Source organism: Pseudonaja textilis, chromosome 15, assembly GCF_049901715.1.
Source record: "Pseudonaja textilis isolate UNSWEBS1 chromosome 15, rPseTex1.2, whole genome shotgun sequence".
Lineage (NCBI taxonomy): Eukaryota > Metazoa > Chordata > Lepidosauria > Squamata > Elapidae > Pseudonaja > Pseudonaja textilis.
The window spans coordinates 7,321,120-7,336,959 of NC_142004.1; the positions used below are offsets into that span (position 1 = coordinate 7,321,120).

The following is a 15,840-nucleotide window of genomic DNA, read 5'->3' on the forward strand; positions in this document are numbered from 1 at the left end:
CTTCTAGTCCATCCCCTGCTCAAGCAAGAAACCCTATATCCATTTCAGACAAGTGGCTGTCCAGTCTCTTCTTAAAAGCCTCCAACTTCTGCTCCTTTGATTTAATTGTCCTCACCGTTCGGAAATTTTTCCTTAGTTCTAGGTTACTTCTCTCCTTGATTCGTTTCGTTTAAACCCCAAGGGATTATGGGGTCATTAAAAGAAGATGATGACCGTCATTGACAAAAACCACCACCAGTCAATTGCAAAAGGCAGTTTCGCCTGGGATAGGTAACTCATCCTGCAAGGAGATCTTCAACAACACCATCGAATAACAACATCTACCTGTCCCAGGTGCTTGGGAAAGACTAGAGAGGTGGACAAAAATGCCAAATCCAGTCTGACTGTGCATCCAAGCACAACAGTAATAATAATATAAGGTTTTTCTAAAAATAAAAAAAAACTATATTGCAAGAAACGATAAGGAGAGGATTGTTTTAAATTGTGCAAATATCTTTAAAATCTGGCAAATAGTTTTGATTTTTGCAGACTCCCAAGAGGGTCTTGGAGGAGTCCTAGGGATCCTACAATCACAGATTTAAGAATGTGTTTGGCTTTGATGAATGAAAAAACACCTACGTCAAAACATCCTCCATCAATTAATCTTTCCCCCCACCAATCTTTCCACTTATGAACCATACCTCAAATTGATTCCCATTCTCCATAAAATCCCTCTCTCTTCTTTCTTAAGAACCTGGAAAACTTTAAAAGCTACTTATCTATCTAGTGGAGGTTTTTGTTCTTGTTTTTTTTCATTCCACAACTGTGCTTTGTTGAATTGGAGCATATATCCCACGTTTAAAAACAGAAAAATATATGGGACACAGGGATGCAAATCTAAGCTAGCCAAGAGACGAAACATTTCCAAGCAACCTTATCTCCAGACATTACAGGGAATAATTATATTTAACTATTTATGTTCAAAAGTTGAGATGCCAGAACTGTGAACCGGTAGCTATAGCAACTAGCTGAAATTCCCGGGAGGAAATATTCCCCCCCCCCCCTTTGATTTCAAAGCAGAAGTAATTCAGGAACAGAGAAAACCTTGCTGGTATTTGGACCAACACACCGTTCAAACATGACTCGGGGGGAGAGGGGAATAGTCAGAAAGTTTTGCACAAGGAGGAAAGGTCTTCATGTAACGCACCCAAGCAGGCTTATCGCTTTTCTTTTCTTTTCTTTTTTTATAAATTTTATTTGAGTTTTCACAAAAAAAAAATGGAGATGGAGATGAGTGGATAGATGGGATGGATGGATAGAGATAGATAGATGGATGGGATGGATGGATGGAGAGATTGAGATAGATAAGATAGAGATAGAGACAGAGATGGATAGATGGATAGATGGAGATGGAAAGAGAGAGAAAGAGAGAGAGAGAGAGAGAGAGAGATGGATGGATATAGATATATACACATATACATACATGTATGGTATTCAGCTTTGTTCGGGTATTTTTCCACGTCATTATAGTTGTGTTTTTAAAGCTGTAGCGACGTTTCAGCATAATCTCATCTGCCATCATCAGGAGATTCTGCCGAAATGTTGCTACAACTTTAAAAGCACAACTATAATGATGTGGAAAAATACCTGAACAAAGCTGAATACCATACATGTAAGTACCCGCGAAAACTTAAGAAAACATATACATACATATACATATACACAGATACATATAAACACACATATACACAAATGTGTATATTTGTGAGTGTACAAGTTATCCTCAACTTAGGACCCCAGTGGAGCCCACAATTTATGTTGTTAAGTGAGACATTTGTGAAATGAGTTTTGCCCCGTTTTATGACCAGAGTTGTTAAGTGAATCACCGCAGCTATTAAGTTAGAAACATGGTTGTTAAGCAAATCTGGCTTCCCTGTTGACTTTGCTTGCCAGAAGGTCACAGAAGGGGACCGCATGACCCCAGGGACAACTTCAACCATCATAAATACAAGTCAATCACCAAGCATCTGTCTTTGGATCATGTGACCCTGGGGAGACCGCAATTGTTTTAACGGTGGGGAAACCAGTCATAAGTCACTTTTTTCAGAGCCGTTATAACTTCAAACAGTCACTAAAGGAAGGGCTTTTAAGTCAAGGCCTCCCTGTATAGATCCGTGAATGTGTACATATGATTGCTTGTACGTACATTTGTGTGTCATCTATAGAGGCATCTGTATACATCTGTGCTTGTGCATGCATATCTATATGCCTGTTTCTAAGTACATATTTATTTATCTAATTTATTTATTTGTCAAGCAAGTATTAGATAACAAGTATAAGTATAAACATGGTTATGAATACATGAAATGGATACAAATAAAAAGAAACAATAGGACAGGGATGGCAGGCACGATTGGTGCACTTATGCATGCCACCTTACAGACCTCTTAAGAATGGGGTGAGGTCAATGGTAGATAGTCTAAGGTTAAAGTTTTGGGGGTTTGAGGAAGAAACCAGAGTCAGGTAGGGCATTCCAGTCATTGACCAATCTGTTGCTGAACACATATTTCCTGCAATCAAGTTTGGTGCGGTTAACCTTGAGTTTCTATCTATTGTGTGCTCGTGTGTTGTTATGGTTGAAGCTGAAGTAGTCATTGACAGGTAGGACATTGCAGTAGATAATTTTATGTACTGTACTTAGATCGGACCGAAGGCGGCATAGTTCTAGGTTGTCTACGTCTAGAATTTCAAGTCTGGTGGCATAAGGTATTCTACAATGAGTAGAGGAGTGGAGAACTCTTCTTGTGAAATATTTCTGGACTTTCTCAACCGTGCAAATATCAGATACGTAATGTGGGCTCCAGACTGATGAGCTGTATTCGAGTATTGGTCCAGCAAATGTTTTGTATGCTCTAGTTAGTAGTGTGATATTACCAGAGAAAAAGCTACATAGGATTAGGTTAACAACTTTTAATGCCTTTTGCTACCCTCCTTCCCTTCATCTTCTTTTCACCTTCCCTTCCTCTCTCCCTCCCTCTCTTCCTTCCTTCCTTCCTTTCTTTCTTTTCCTGTCTTCCTTCCTTCCTTCCTCTCTCCTTGCTGCCCTCCTTCCCTTCCCTTCATCTTTCCTCCCTCCCTCTCTCTTCCTTCCTTTTCCTCCCTCTCTCCCTCCCATCTATCCATCCATTATTTATTCTATTATTATTTACAATTGGTGATATCGATTGTAAGCCAGAGAGTTATCCCCAAAGACAGAAGATAAATAATTGATATAAATGCATAAATAACAAGGAGGAAAAATAAGCTAAGTAAACACGAAATGCATTTTGGCGATTCTTCCATCAGGAATGAAATGTGTAGCACCATTGTTTTCTGTTGGTACGACCTTGTATTTGTTGTCATGTTATTGGGTCTGCTATTGATTAAATTTAAATGTTACACGCTGCCAAATGTCAGTGGAAACCAGTAAGATTTAACATTTTTAAATCGGTGCAGACACTGTTCAATGCTCAAAAACGAGATGCATTCACACCACATTGATCCCAGTTATTCAAGCCTCCTATTTTCTAGATCTGTATAATTCAATAAAGCAGAAATCAACCAAAAACATGCTGCCCCGTGCACTGAATGCCAAAAACTCTTATCAAGTTTAACACTAAATAAACTAGCAGCTCCTATGAATCCATCAATTTGGGCTTTGAGTTAGAGCAAGGATCTTCAAACTTGGCAAGTTTAAGACTTGTGGACTTCAATTCCCAGAATTCCTCAACGGGCTGGGGAATTCTGGGAGTTGAAGTCCATCCATCTTTTTTTTAAAAAATAATTTTATTGTTCTTTTTCACCTTCAACACACATTAATCTTGACTTTAACAGTATTGTGCCATCATTATTATACAAATTATTCTACATATCAATCTCATATAAATATCTACATTGATACATTTTTTTTATACATTCATTTACTTTTATCCATATTTTTTTTATTTCCTTTATCTTTATTTCTATTATTCAGCCAATTGTTAAAGTCCACCCATCTTAAAGTGGCCAAGATTTAGAAACATTGATTTGAAGAGTATATATGAAAATATTTAGTTCTACAATAGCTGTTGCTGCAGAAACTGGGCACACAACTCCCAGAATTCCAAGCAATATCGGCCATGTTGATGGAGGATTCTGGGAGTTGAGGCCCACCTGTCTTAAAGTAGCCAAGATAGGAAAATATTAATTTGGAAGGGATATAGGAAAATACTCAGCATTCCACAATAGACTTTACAATTATTCTACCAAAGATCTGAAGCTGTAGGCTAAAATCCCTAGGAGACCATTTTTTAAAAAATAATAATAGCTGATTGTGTTTGCACGGACAAATACAAAACTGCCCAAATTTGCTCCACACCTTCGTCTCTTAAAACCAAGCTGGGAAGTGGTAGCAGAAACACTACAACCAGATTGTGTGTTATTTTATTAGAAGAAGCAGAATCACAAGAAAAAAGAAAACCCCACGCACAATAGTGTAACTCCTGCTAGTAAAGAGATAGCAAAGACTCCCCCAAGCCAGATTCTTTGTCTAACGAGTTTCATAAATGCAAGATAATCCGTCTTCTTACCTTATCCACTTTCTAACCTGAGATGGGCTCCATGCGATAGGATGAAGAGTTCTGCAAAAATAAGATTACAGCAGTTGTTAGCCGGAAGCAAAGAATTAAAGACAGCAACATGATGTTCATACATCCAGCTACGCCTCTCTGAATGTAGGGATTTGCATGCATCTGCATATGCGTCCACCTCTCCATTGTAGACTCTGGAACCAAACAAGGCATTTCCGTTTTACAATTGTAACACAAAGAACCCGTTTTCAACAATACGCTTCAGCGGGTGAATAAGAGTGAATTAATCTTCTGTAGAAATACGGGGCGGAGGAGAGAAGGAGGTATTGATCCGATTAGCTAATCTCAAAGGACTCTGATTTAGGGTTAAATCAATTCCATCCAAGTCAACCTTCACTGTACAACACTAAAGCCCAATCGCTGATTGTATAGGTAGTCCTCGGCGTACGCTCAGTGAGGCCAAATTTTCTGTGGCTAAGCCAGACAAATCACCGCTACAGGGCACTGCACATCAAAACAACCAGACATGAAGACAGTTTTCCGCGCCACCATCATGCCATCTGTCAGAAATTGTGTTTTTTTGGGGGGTGCTTTGTGGGTGACATTTCTCTGCGGCCCACTAAAATTTTCTTGCAGACCACCAGTGGTCCCTGGCCCACTGGTTGGCGACCACTGGACTAGATGACTTACAAGGTCCCTTCTGTTACTCTGTTATTCTGCTAAACAACTAATTTCCATAACACTTTCTCTGCCCCAGGATGTCAAACCACCTATTAGGCCTGTTATTCACCTATTCTTCTTCTCATCTTTCCCATTACCTATTTCCTTGGCTTCTTTTTTTATTTTTTTATAAATTTTATTGATTATAAACTTGAAAAACAGTGAACGTGGTATCTCTTCTTTGACATACATTTCTGTCCATTCTCTTTACAGTTAGAAATAAGAAGATATTTAGACAATTATATACATCTTTATACATCATAATTTCCATTTAACTTTTGTACCTTTACATCACATTCTTTACTTATTTAAGTTCTATGAACATCCTTTCATGCCCCCCCATTTATAAAATTTGTTCCACATTTTATAGTATTCTAGTTCATCTCGCTCTTTCAATTCTAATGTTAGTCTATCCATTTTGGCGCAATGTAACATTTTCTCAATCAAAGCATCCTCACTTGGTATCTCTCTGGCTTTCTAGTTTGGGGCAAATGCAGTAATTATATGTATAATTACTGCAGTAATTATATGTATAATTAAGTAGGTATCAACTTTGTTTATATTTTTCTCCAAAATTCCTAACAAAAACATCTCTGACGTATACTGAATTTTAAGCCCTTTGCTTCTTATGATGACAGGTAGTCCTCGACTTACAGCAGTTCATTTAGTGACAAGTTACAATGGCACTGAAAAAAAGTGACTTAAAAGGACCGTTTTTCACACATACGACCGTTGCAGCGTTCCCGTGGTCATGTGATCAAAACTCTGCTACAAGGCAACGGGTTCATACTTATGACCGTTGCTGTGCCCCCCAGATCACATGATTCCCTTTTACGACCTTCCGGCAAGCAAAGTCCAAGTGGGGGGGGAGCCAGATTCACTTAACAACCGGGTTACTAACTTATCCACTGCAGTGATTCCCTTAGCGACTGTAGCAAGAAAGGTCATCAAATGAGGCAAAACCCATGAGCAAATGTTTTAATATTTGACTTTTGCTTTTCAAAAGGTTGCAAAAGGGGATCACGTGACCCCGGGACATGGCAAACCGTCATAAATAGGAGTCAGTGGCCAAGCGTCTGAATTTTGATCACATGACCAGGGGGATGCTACAACCATCCTAAGTGTGAAAAATGGTCATAAGTCACTTTTTGTTGTGGTGCTCCGGCAGCCTGTGCAGATGGCAGCGGAATCGGACAGTGGGGAAGAATGGGGACCAGTCAGGGAGTCTGGAGAGGACTCGGACGAGGGTCCTGCGTCCAATGCAGTGATGGGGCCATTTGGGAGTTTTATGCTGACTCCGGAGCCTCCAGAGTCTGGCAGCAGCAAGGCAGAGGAACAAGGGGAGCCTGTTCCCAGTGTGCGCATGCGCAGAGCTGCTAGAAGGCAAGAGCAGCTAAGACAAAAGGGGCAACTCAGGAGTAAAGCTTGGAGGTGATTGCCCCTCCCATAAAGTATAAAGGACAGACAAAGGTGATGAAACCTTTGCAGGAAGCAAAGTCATTTGCTCTGTTCAGATTCAACCTTGACTCTCTGTGCGGACGTTGTACTTTGGTTGTTTTTTTATAGTTCATTTGGCACTTTAGTTGTTGGCAGCAGTTCAAAGGAAAGAAAGGTGGGTGCTTATCTCAAGGGACTGTTTGGGACTCATCACGGGCTGGGAATGAACATAATTCCCAGCACTGAAATAAAACAAGAGTTATTTTAGCTAAGCGTGTGCTTAATTACAATCTCGGGACTGTATTACAGTACTTAATTACAGTCTGGGTCAGAATGCTTTTTTCAGTGCCGTTGCAACTTTGAACAGTCGCTAAACGAATTGCTGTACATCGAGGACCGCCTGCTCTGGATCCAAGGGTGTCTTGATTTAGGCACCCAATCCAGGGGATCGATAACGTATGCATAAAATAAACTGCTTAACGGGCATTGTGTGCCGCACTACCTACCCGAACAGATTTAACACAGCAACTGTGCCAGCTTTTGCAAAACGCCCGGGGGGCGGGGGTGTCCCCCAACCAGCATTTTTGCTAAGCCTATTAAAAGAGTGTAGATTTAGTTAATGACGTGCAAGGAAAACATGCAAATTAGCTGTGGTCTTTGTCTGGCTCTTGGCATTCCTCAAATTGTTTGCCCCCGGAGGCCCGAGGCCTGAAAAAATTCACAAGTGAAAGCGGCTGAAAGTAAACAAAGAAACCAAAACCGTTCCATCTTTTTCTCTCTCTCTTTTTTTTTCCTCCCCTAAAAATACAGCTGGTTTCAGTTGGGTTTCTTTCTAGGGTGTGTGTGTGTGTGTGTGTGTGTGTGTTTTAAAAAAAAGAACTAGCAAAACACCATTTGCAATGGAAGGAATGTTAAAACGCACTGCGAATTAGAGACACTCTTCGGTCATGGAAAATAAAAAAAAAGGTTTTGTTTTCTGCAAGCAGGGATCACCGTGGAAGGGTTAAGATCAAAGCATTTTTGGCTTCCCTCTGAGACTCTTGGCAAAGTGGAAAAAAAGTGGGGTGGGAGACAGTCAGATCAACTGAAATCGGGGTGGGGGGGGAGAAAGGAGGGTGGAAGGGGGTTTTCATATTTGGAATTCCTTCCATTTTTGCAAGAAGGGGTCTGGAGGCTTTTTGGGGGCCCTGCTGTGATACTTTGTTGTCAGCCAAGGATTAAACCATCTTTGGGAGAAAGAGTGGGTGGGTGGGTGGGAGAGAGCCAGGATAGCCGTGTTGCAAAACGCCACGTCGCGCACATTCTCTTCAATAATTCATGAGGCATGAAATTGCTTCAATATATTATTTGGCTCTGAACCAAATCAACCTTCATTTACCAGCTAGAGAGCAAAACAAACCTATGGTCTCCAAAACTGATCCGGCTAATGCCTTTGTTTCATGGCTACCGGGACTCTAAAGGCTTGTTTACTTCCTCGTCCACCATCGCCAATGCCTACGGGGCATTTGAGCAGGTTTTCGACGTGGTTTCAAAAGTTTCGATCGTGCTTGTTTTTTAAGGGTGGCAGCGGTGCCCTCTCTCTGCTGGATGCTCAGAGGAGAAGGCTGTCCTGAGAGAATACGGGATAGCTGAGATTTTGGGGGGTGTTTCAGTTGTTCTCTTTGAGTGCAATACTCCAAAGCTGGCTTTCTTTTTATTTTACAAAATGGTAGATGGCTACCCCACTCAATTCATTCGCTCACAGTGATGGTCCATGGAAAGGATGTGGACTCAGCAGTAGGCAAGTCTTCTTTAATTAAGCTTTGATGGTATGATGAGAGAGAGGAAGAGGGAGAGAGAGAGGGCGATGGGATGGGGGTAGAGGTAGGTAGGTAGATAACAGGTTAACAGAGTTGGAAGGGACCTTGTATGTCATCTAGTCCAAACCCCTGCCCGAGCAGGAGATTCTACATCATTTCTGACAGATGGCAGTATAGATAGATAGGAAGATAGCTAGATAGGAAGATAGATAGGAAGATAGATGGATGGATGGATGGATGGATGGATGGATGGATGGATGGATAGATAAATAGATAGACAGACAGACAGACAGACAGACAGACAGACAGACAGACAGACAGACAGACAAATATGGATGGAGTGAGGTAAGTAGGTGGATGGATGGATGGATGGAAAGATGGATGGATGGAAAGATGAATGGAAGGATGGATGGATGGAATCATGGATGGATGGTTAGACAGATGAATATACAGATAGACATGGATGGATAGATGTTAGGGATGGATGGATTGATGAATATATAGCCCATCCATTTCTATATAAAATGGATGGATGAATGGATGGATAATTAAACAGATGAATAGACAGACAGACATGGATGGATAGATAAGTTAGGGGAAGATGGGAGAGAGGGAGGGATGAGAAAGAAATGGATGGGCTATATACAGATGGATAGATGGATGATTGGATGGGCGAATATATAGACCAGGGTTCTTTAAACTTGACAGCTTTAAGAATTGTGGACTTCAACTCCCAGAATTCCTCCTCCAGTCATGTTAATTCAGGAATTCTGGGAGTTGAAGTCCACAAGTCTTAAACTTGCCAAGTTTGAAGACCCTTGATATAGATAGACATGGATTGATAGATAAGTTAAGGATGAATGGATGGATGGATGGATGGATGGACGGACGGACAGACGGACACCAGTTTGACCACTTATCCAAGATTTGTAAGTTTCTCGCAGCTGTCATCCTTTGCCCTGCAAACCGAGGCGGATAAAAAGTAGGATAAAATGGGATAACCAGTGAGGCCACCGTCATTGGCAGCCATGCAACTGATATACATGAAGGGTTTTTTAGGCCCTGCCATTGTCTCGTTCCACTAAAGAGGAAAGGATGCTTGACAAGTGAAGCCCCCCGACTGTGCAAATCCCTGGAAGAGTTGATTATCCCACAAAAACCGGGACGGGGGCCTGACGCTGAGTCTTAAGGAACGGGATCCAATTACAGTTGCCCAGAAACTTCATTCTGTCAACATGTCCTTCCGCTGCTGGTTTCCAGAAGCAGGAAAACACCCGTTTTTGACATGGCTTTTTGTTTAAAGTCCAACGCGTCTGTTTACAATCTGACAAGAGAACAACAGGAAAAATCGTGCTGCGAAGCTTGAATTTCTGAATTCTCTCTTCGCCACGACACTTTCCGTCTAGAAAACACCACATTTTCCCATCTAGAACTGGCCTCGGGTTCTAAGAGAGATATGAGCCAGGGAGAGGCAGGTAGTCCTTGACTTACAGCAGTTCATTTAGTGAAAAACCTACTGTTCAAAACCTACTGCTAAGCTGTCGTCAAAAGGACGAGAGGGAACCTTTCAGTCACTACACCTGTCCAGGTACACACTGCTCACCTGAACATCCGTGTGCTGAACCACACAGCACCCACTCGTGAGTCTTGTTTTCAGCCCCTGTCTCCGCCGTAACTCCTTTCCTTTATAAGTTCTGACGGGATAAGTTCTACTAGGTAAAGGTTCCCCTCGCACATATGCGCTAGTCGTTTCCGGCTCTAGGGGGAGGTGCTCCTCTCCGTTACAAAGCCGAAGAGCCAGCGCTGTCCGAAGACGTCTCCGTGGTCATGTGGCCGACAGGACTAAACACCTTCGAAGGCGCACGGAACGCTTGTTTCCTTCCCACCAAAGGGGTCCCTTATTTTTCTACTCGCATTTTTTTTTTTTTACATGCTTTCGAACTGCTGGGTTCGGCAGAAGCTGGGACAAGGAACGGGGGCTCCCTCCGTGATGCGGTGCTAGGGATTCGAACCACCGTACTGCTGACTTTTCTGATCGACAAGCACAGCGTCTTAGCCACAGAGCCACCGTGGCCCTTAAGTTCTACTATTTCTCTACTATTCCTCTGTTTTGACTGCTGCCTCCCCACTTAATTTGCAGACGTTGTAATTGCCTCCCCGCTTTTCTGATCATCTTTCCTCTCTGTGTGTAACCCAGGCAAGGCGGCGCAAGCATTGCTGAGCCCTTCAAACATATGGCTTTGTTCCCCTTGAATTATTGATTACATTCAAAACGTGAGGCCAAAGCAGAAAGAACAGAACTTGGAAGGCAGTGAAAACCACAAAGAAACTCCCTGGATGCGAGTCAGCCCCGGAATAAGCTTGAGGGGGGGGAGGGAAATCTTATGGAATTCTGGATTCGCACCCAAACCTCGGCCACAGAGTTTCCTAAATTCAGCTAGTCCTTGACTTACAAACGGCTCATTTCGTGACTGCCTGAAGTTACCACGGCACTGAAAAAAAGTGACTTAGGACCATTTTTCACACTTAACAACCGCTGCAGCATCCACACAGTCACATGGTCAAAATTCAGCAGCTCGGCAACTGGCGTGTACTTAGGACTGTTGCAGTGTCCTGAGGATCAGGTGGTCTCCTTTTTGTGACTTTCCCATAAGCAAAGTCCATGAGGAAGCCAACAACTTAATCACTGCAGGGATTCACTTAACAACTGTGGCAAGGAAGTCGTAAAATGGGGCAAATTCCACTTCACATCTGTCCTCCCTTAGCAACAGAAATCGGGGGCTCAGCCGTGATCGTGAAGTCGAGGAGTACCTGCAAACCCCAATGAGCTGAGTTCACACAACCCGCGCAACAAGATTTGGGCTTAGCGCAATGCACCGCCTGCCATCAAAATCGGAACCGAGTAGAAACTCAGGATATTCCCATCCCTGGGAAGACAATAAATTCTACTTATGCTGCTTCCCAGCACAGGGGAGACATTCAGCCCTGCTTTTACGAGGCTGCTAACTCTGAAGCCACAGCCATTTTTTCCTCCTCTCCATACATCAGACGCGGAATGTCTTCTGGGCTTCGCGCATTGTGGAGAAATGTCGTACGCGCACGGCTTTTTCTCTCTCCCGGACTCGAAAGCATCGCTCCAACCATCTCCAAGTGACAGGAGGAATTGCCGATGAACTATTGATTGGGGAAGGCGAGCCAACGGAGTTGCCAAGTTGGAAGCACTCCTCCGGTTTCCTGGCTCCTAACTGTGTGCACTGCAGTCGTACAGGCATCGCTGCATCGCTAGGGTTCTCTTCCCAGGCACATACAGATTTAATAAGATGTCTGCATGGAGATAAAAATTTATTGCCGGGCCTCCAAACCAAGAAAGACACGTGGTTGGGTTTTTTTTTTTCCAAGCTCTGAGTTCTTTATTGTTTCATACCTACAAACAGAATCTTGCCAGGGGAAACACTCAACTATCTGTCTCTACAATATACTCCGGGAACTGTTAAGGAGAGGCTGTCTTCACCCAGCTGGTTTTCATGCTTAAGGCAGAACTAGAACTCACCGTCTCCTGGTGACTGACCCAATGTCTCCCAGTCGGCTTTCATTCCTAAGGCAAAGAGCCGCCCTCTCCTGGGTTCTAGCCTGGTGCTTTAACCATGAAGTCAAACTTGCTCTCGTGGGTATCATGGTTCTGCCTACAGTTTCATAAACATCAGCTATGGACTGCAATGTTCTCCTGCATTTTTTTCCACTCCACGATCAGTCCCCAAAGCCAAATGGTTGATCAACCTTTCTCCAGGTCTAGAATAGAATAGAATGGAATGGAATGGAATGGAATGGAATAGAATAGAATAGAATAGAATAGAATAGAATAGAATAGAATAGAATAGAATAGAATAGAATAGAATAGAACAGGGAGGAGGAGGAATAGAATGGAATGGAATGGAATAGAATAGAATAGAACAGAACAGAATAGAATAGAATATAATAGAAGAGGGAGGAGGAGGAATGGAATGGAATGGAATGGAATGGAATGGAATAGAATAGAATAGAATATCTTTATTGTCATTGCATTCCACGAATACAATGAAATTTGAAAGCTACTCCAGCACAGTGCCCCAAACACCACATCACAATCACACTAGAGTTTAAAAATTAAAACAATAACCATAATAATAGGACTAAATCACAAATGCACTGTTTGGAAAAGAAACTGCCTTGGAAAAGAAAGTGTTTCTCAATCTATTCGTCCTCATTTTAAGACACCTATAACGCCTCCCTGATGGTAACAGATCAAAATACGAATGTCCAGGATGAGAACGGTCTGTGGAGATTTTTAGTGCTCTAGACAGGAGTCTGGTCTTGGCAATCTCTTCCAAAGAAGAAAGAGAACAACCGATGATTTTTTGTGCTGTGTTTATAATTCTCTGGAGCATCTTCTTATTCACTGCAGAGCATCCAGCACACCACACCATTACACGGTATGCCTAAATAACTTCACAACCAGGCAATCTGGAACAACTGGAAGTTTTGCTGGAGATGCCTGAACCTTCAAGGTGCGCTGAGAGCCTACAGCTCAACGGCACCCACGTTGCATCACCATTACAGCTACCTTCATTCTTTGTTGGGAAATGAATTTCAGGGTTGAACAATCAAAAAAGCAAGAGACTTGCCCTTATGATGAACTTCTCTCTCTCTCTTTCTTTTTTTTCCCAAAATCCCTCAGCCTTATTACTCAGAGGGGAGGGGAACCATTCAGACTGTAGCAATTACATTCAGAACAGAACGGAACACCATAATTATACCTTCAGAGCTATGTGAAAATATTTTGAAAGGAAACCGTTCCAAGGCGTCGGCTTCTGCTTCATGGGAATTGTACATGGTTTCCCCTTGCTCTCAAGTTTCGGGGTCGAGAGCAACACACAAGTGTGAGCGCTGTGCATTAAGCAACTGCATGGACTGGTGGGTCTTCCTCTTCTTCGGAACAGGTGCTCCGTAACGGACCCTATTCTGGATTCAACTCTCATTCTTCATCCTGCTGGCAAGATGAGGATCAGAGAGCCAAGTCGGTTTTGTGGTGAAGGTGCTGGAAACCAGGAGAGGGTGAGTTCTAGTCCTGCCTTAGCCAAGAAAGCCAGCTGGGGGGCTTTGGGCCAATCACCAGGGGATGGTGAGTTCTAGTCCTGCCTTAGACATGAAAGTCAGCTGGGTGACTTTGGCCAGTCCATCTCTCTCAGTCCAACCTACCTCATGGGATTGTCTTTGTGGGGAAAATAGGAGGAGAAAGGAGCATTGTGTAGATTCACTACCTTGAGTTATTTACAAAAATAATAAAGACAGGACAAAAATCTAATAAAATAAATAGGCTAATCAATAAACAAGGTATCATAACGTTGGCATCCTCTTGTGTGTTCGGTATGAACCATGCTTCTCTCTACAATGTCATTTTAGAAGCTTCAATATTTATTACAGCTTTACAGCCGGAAGGATTTAAAGTTTCAGTGTAAGAAATTAAAAAAAAAACCCCTCTGAAAGCTAATCAATTTAATACACCCCCCCTCAAAAAAAAAGTCTTCACAGAAACCATCCAAATCTCATATTTCTACTAAGATTCCCGTCCATTCTTTCTTAAGATCCATGAATTAAACTTGTGAAGACCCTCACAGATTTAATCCTACAAAAAAAGGCAGTGGTGGGATTCAAATTTTTTTACTAGCAGTCCTGTGGGCGTGGCTTGGTGGTCATGGCACGGGAAAGATACTGCAAAATCTCCATTCCCACCCCACTCCAGGGAGAAGGTTCCTGCAAAATCCCCGTTCTCTCCCTACCTCACTAACCTGCTTTCCAGCTCCGTTCTCCTGTGTAGGGCAACCAAAGGAGACCCAGCCGATCAGCTGGGACTCAATGGGAGGCAGAGAAGAGATGGGGTTGGCGGGGGCCAGTCAGAGGTGGGATTTGCTGGTCCTCCGAACTACTCAAAATTTCTGCTACCGGTTCTCTAGAACCGGTCAGAACCGTCTGAATGCTAGTTCTGAAAAAAGGGCATTTAAATACAACATGTAAAGTTCCCTTGCTGGTGGTTTTTTTAAAAAAAAACTCTAATTAGCTTTTAAGGCAAAAAAAAATATTGCCAGATGATTTTGAGGTTCCGAAACACCTTTTGAGCTAAAATAAGACAGATTGTTTTTTTTAAAAAAAAAATAAAAACCAGGAAATAAAATGCAGCTACAGGTTTTAAAAATGGCAACCGCATGCCATTAGCACATTTTCTCAAACGGTTGGGACCCAGAGCTAACCCTTACATTCATTACATCAAGAACAGCTTTTCTGGGGAAAATGGTTTAAAAGGAAAAGAAGGCTCATGCACACACACGAAAAAAAACCCTAATGTTCAGAAATCATACCTGTTTCCACACTAAATTTCAAACTGCTTCCAGACATAAGAATTCAGCCCATTAAAGGTCCCATTAACCTTAACAATTACTTCCTTTGGATATTTTTTTTTTTTCAACAGTCAATTGCCTTTTGGGAGAGGAAAAAAAGAACTTTATTTCTCCCGATGGGAAGTTCCTTTTAGATCAGACCTGGATATTTGGTGACTCTAAAGCCATATTTGGTTCTTTGGCTGTCTCTATCCTGCCAGCATGAGATCAGGTTGTTGTTTTATAGAATAGAATAGAATAGAATAGAATAGAATAGAATAAAGAATAAAGTGGAAAATGGAATGGAATGGAATAGAGAATGGAATAGAATAAAGAACAGAATAGGATAGGATACGATTGGATAGGATACGATTGGATAGGATAGGATAGGATAGGATAGAGAATGGAATAGAATAAGGAATAGAATAGAATAGAATAGAATAGAATAGAATAGAATAGAAAAAAAGAAAAGAGAACAGGTGTTTACAAGAGATGTTCGCTCTCAAAAGTGTCAGCTCACGTTAAAAAAAGGAAGATTGATACAGAGCGTAGCGTTTTTAGCAAGATGTGAGCTTTTAATTATATATTTACGGAAGTCATTCCTGAAAGGAATATTGAAATGAGAATTAAGTTCAGCCTATTGGGTTCGACCCTCCACAACAGTCTCTGTTTCTTATGTGGCCACTTGGGAAAATTAATTGTCTAGCGCTTTTTGTGACAACACAGAACAGCCCAATTGCTGAACATAGAGATGTTTAGGCACTGGTAGTCAGAACCTATATAAATTCAGGTACAATAATACCTCGGTACTCATTGTTCATTGGTTATGGGAGGCACCATGAGTACCAAAAACAATGAGTAACAAACACATTTTCCCCATAAGGAACA

At 42.0% G+C, this 15,840-nt stretch overlaps 2 protein-coding genes across 10 annotated transcripts in view; one reads left to right on the top strand and one right to left on the bottom strand.

Moving 5' to 3' along the window:
• ARVCF (ARVCF delta catenin family member) overlaps window positions 1-15,840 on the bottom strand; it is a 241,802-nt gene that overhangs the window by 211,859 nt on the left and 14,103 nt on the right. For all 9 annotated transcript variants that reach the window (XM_087913376.1, XM_087913366.1, XM_087913369.1 and 6 more), the window contains exon 2: window positions 4,587-4,637. The gene's annotated coding sequence lies outside the window, so the exon portion shown is untranslated. The remainder of the gene's footprint in view (window positions 1-4,586; window positions 4,638-15,840) is intronic.
• TANGO2 (transport and golgi organization 2 homolog) overlaps window positions 13,486-15,840 on the top strand; it is a 58,336-nt gene continuing 55,981 nt past the window's right edge. The window contains exon 1 of the mRNA XM_087913392.1: window positions 13,486-13,633. The gene's annotated coding sequence lies outside the window, so the exon portion shown is untranslated. The remainder of the gene's footprint in view (window positions 13,634-15,840) is intronic.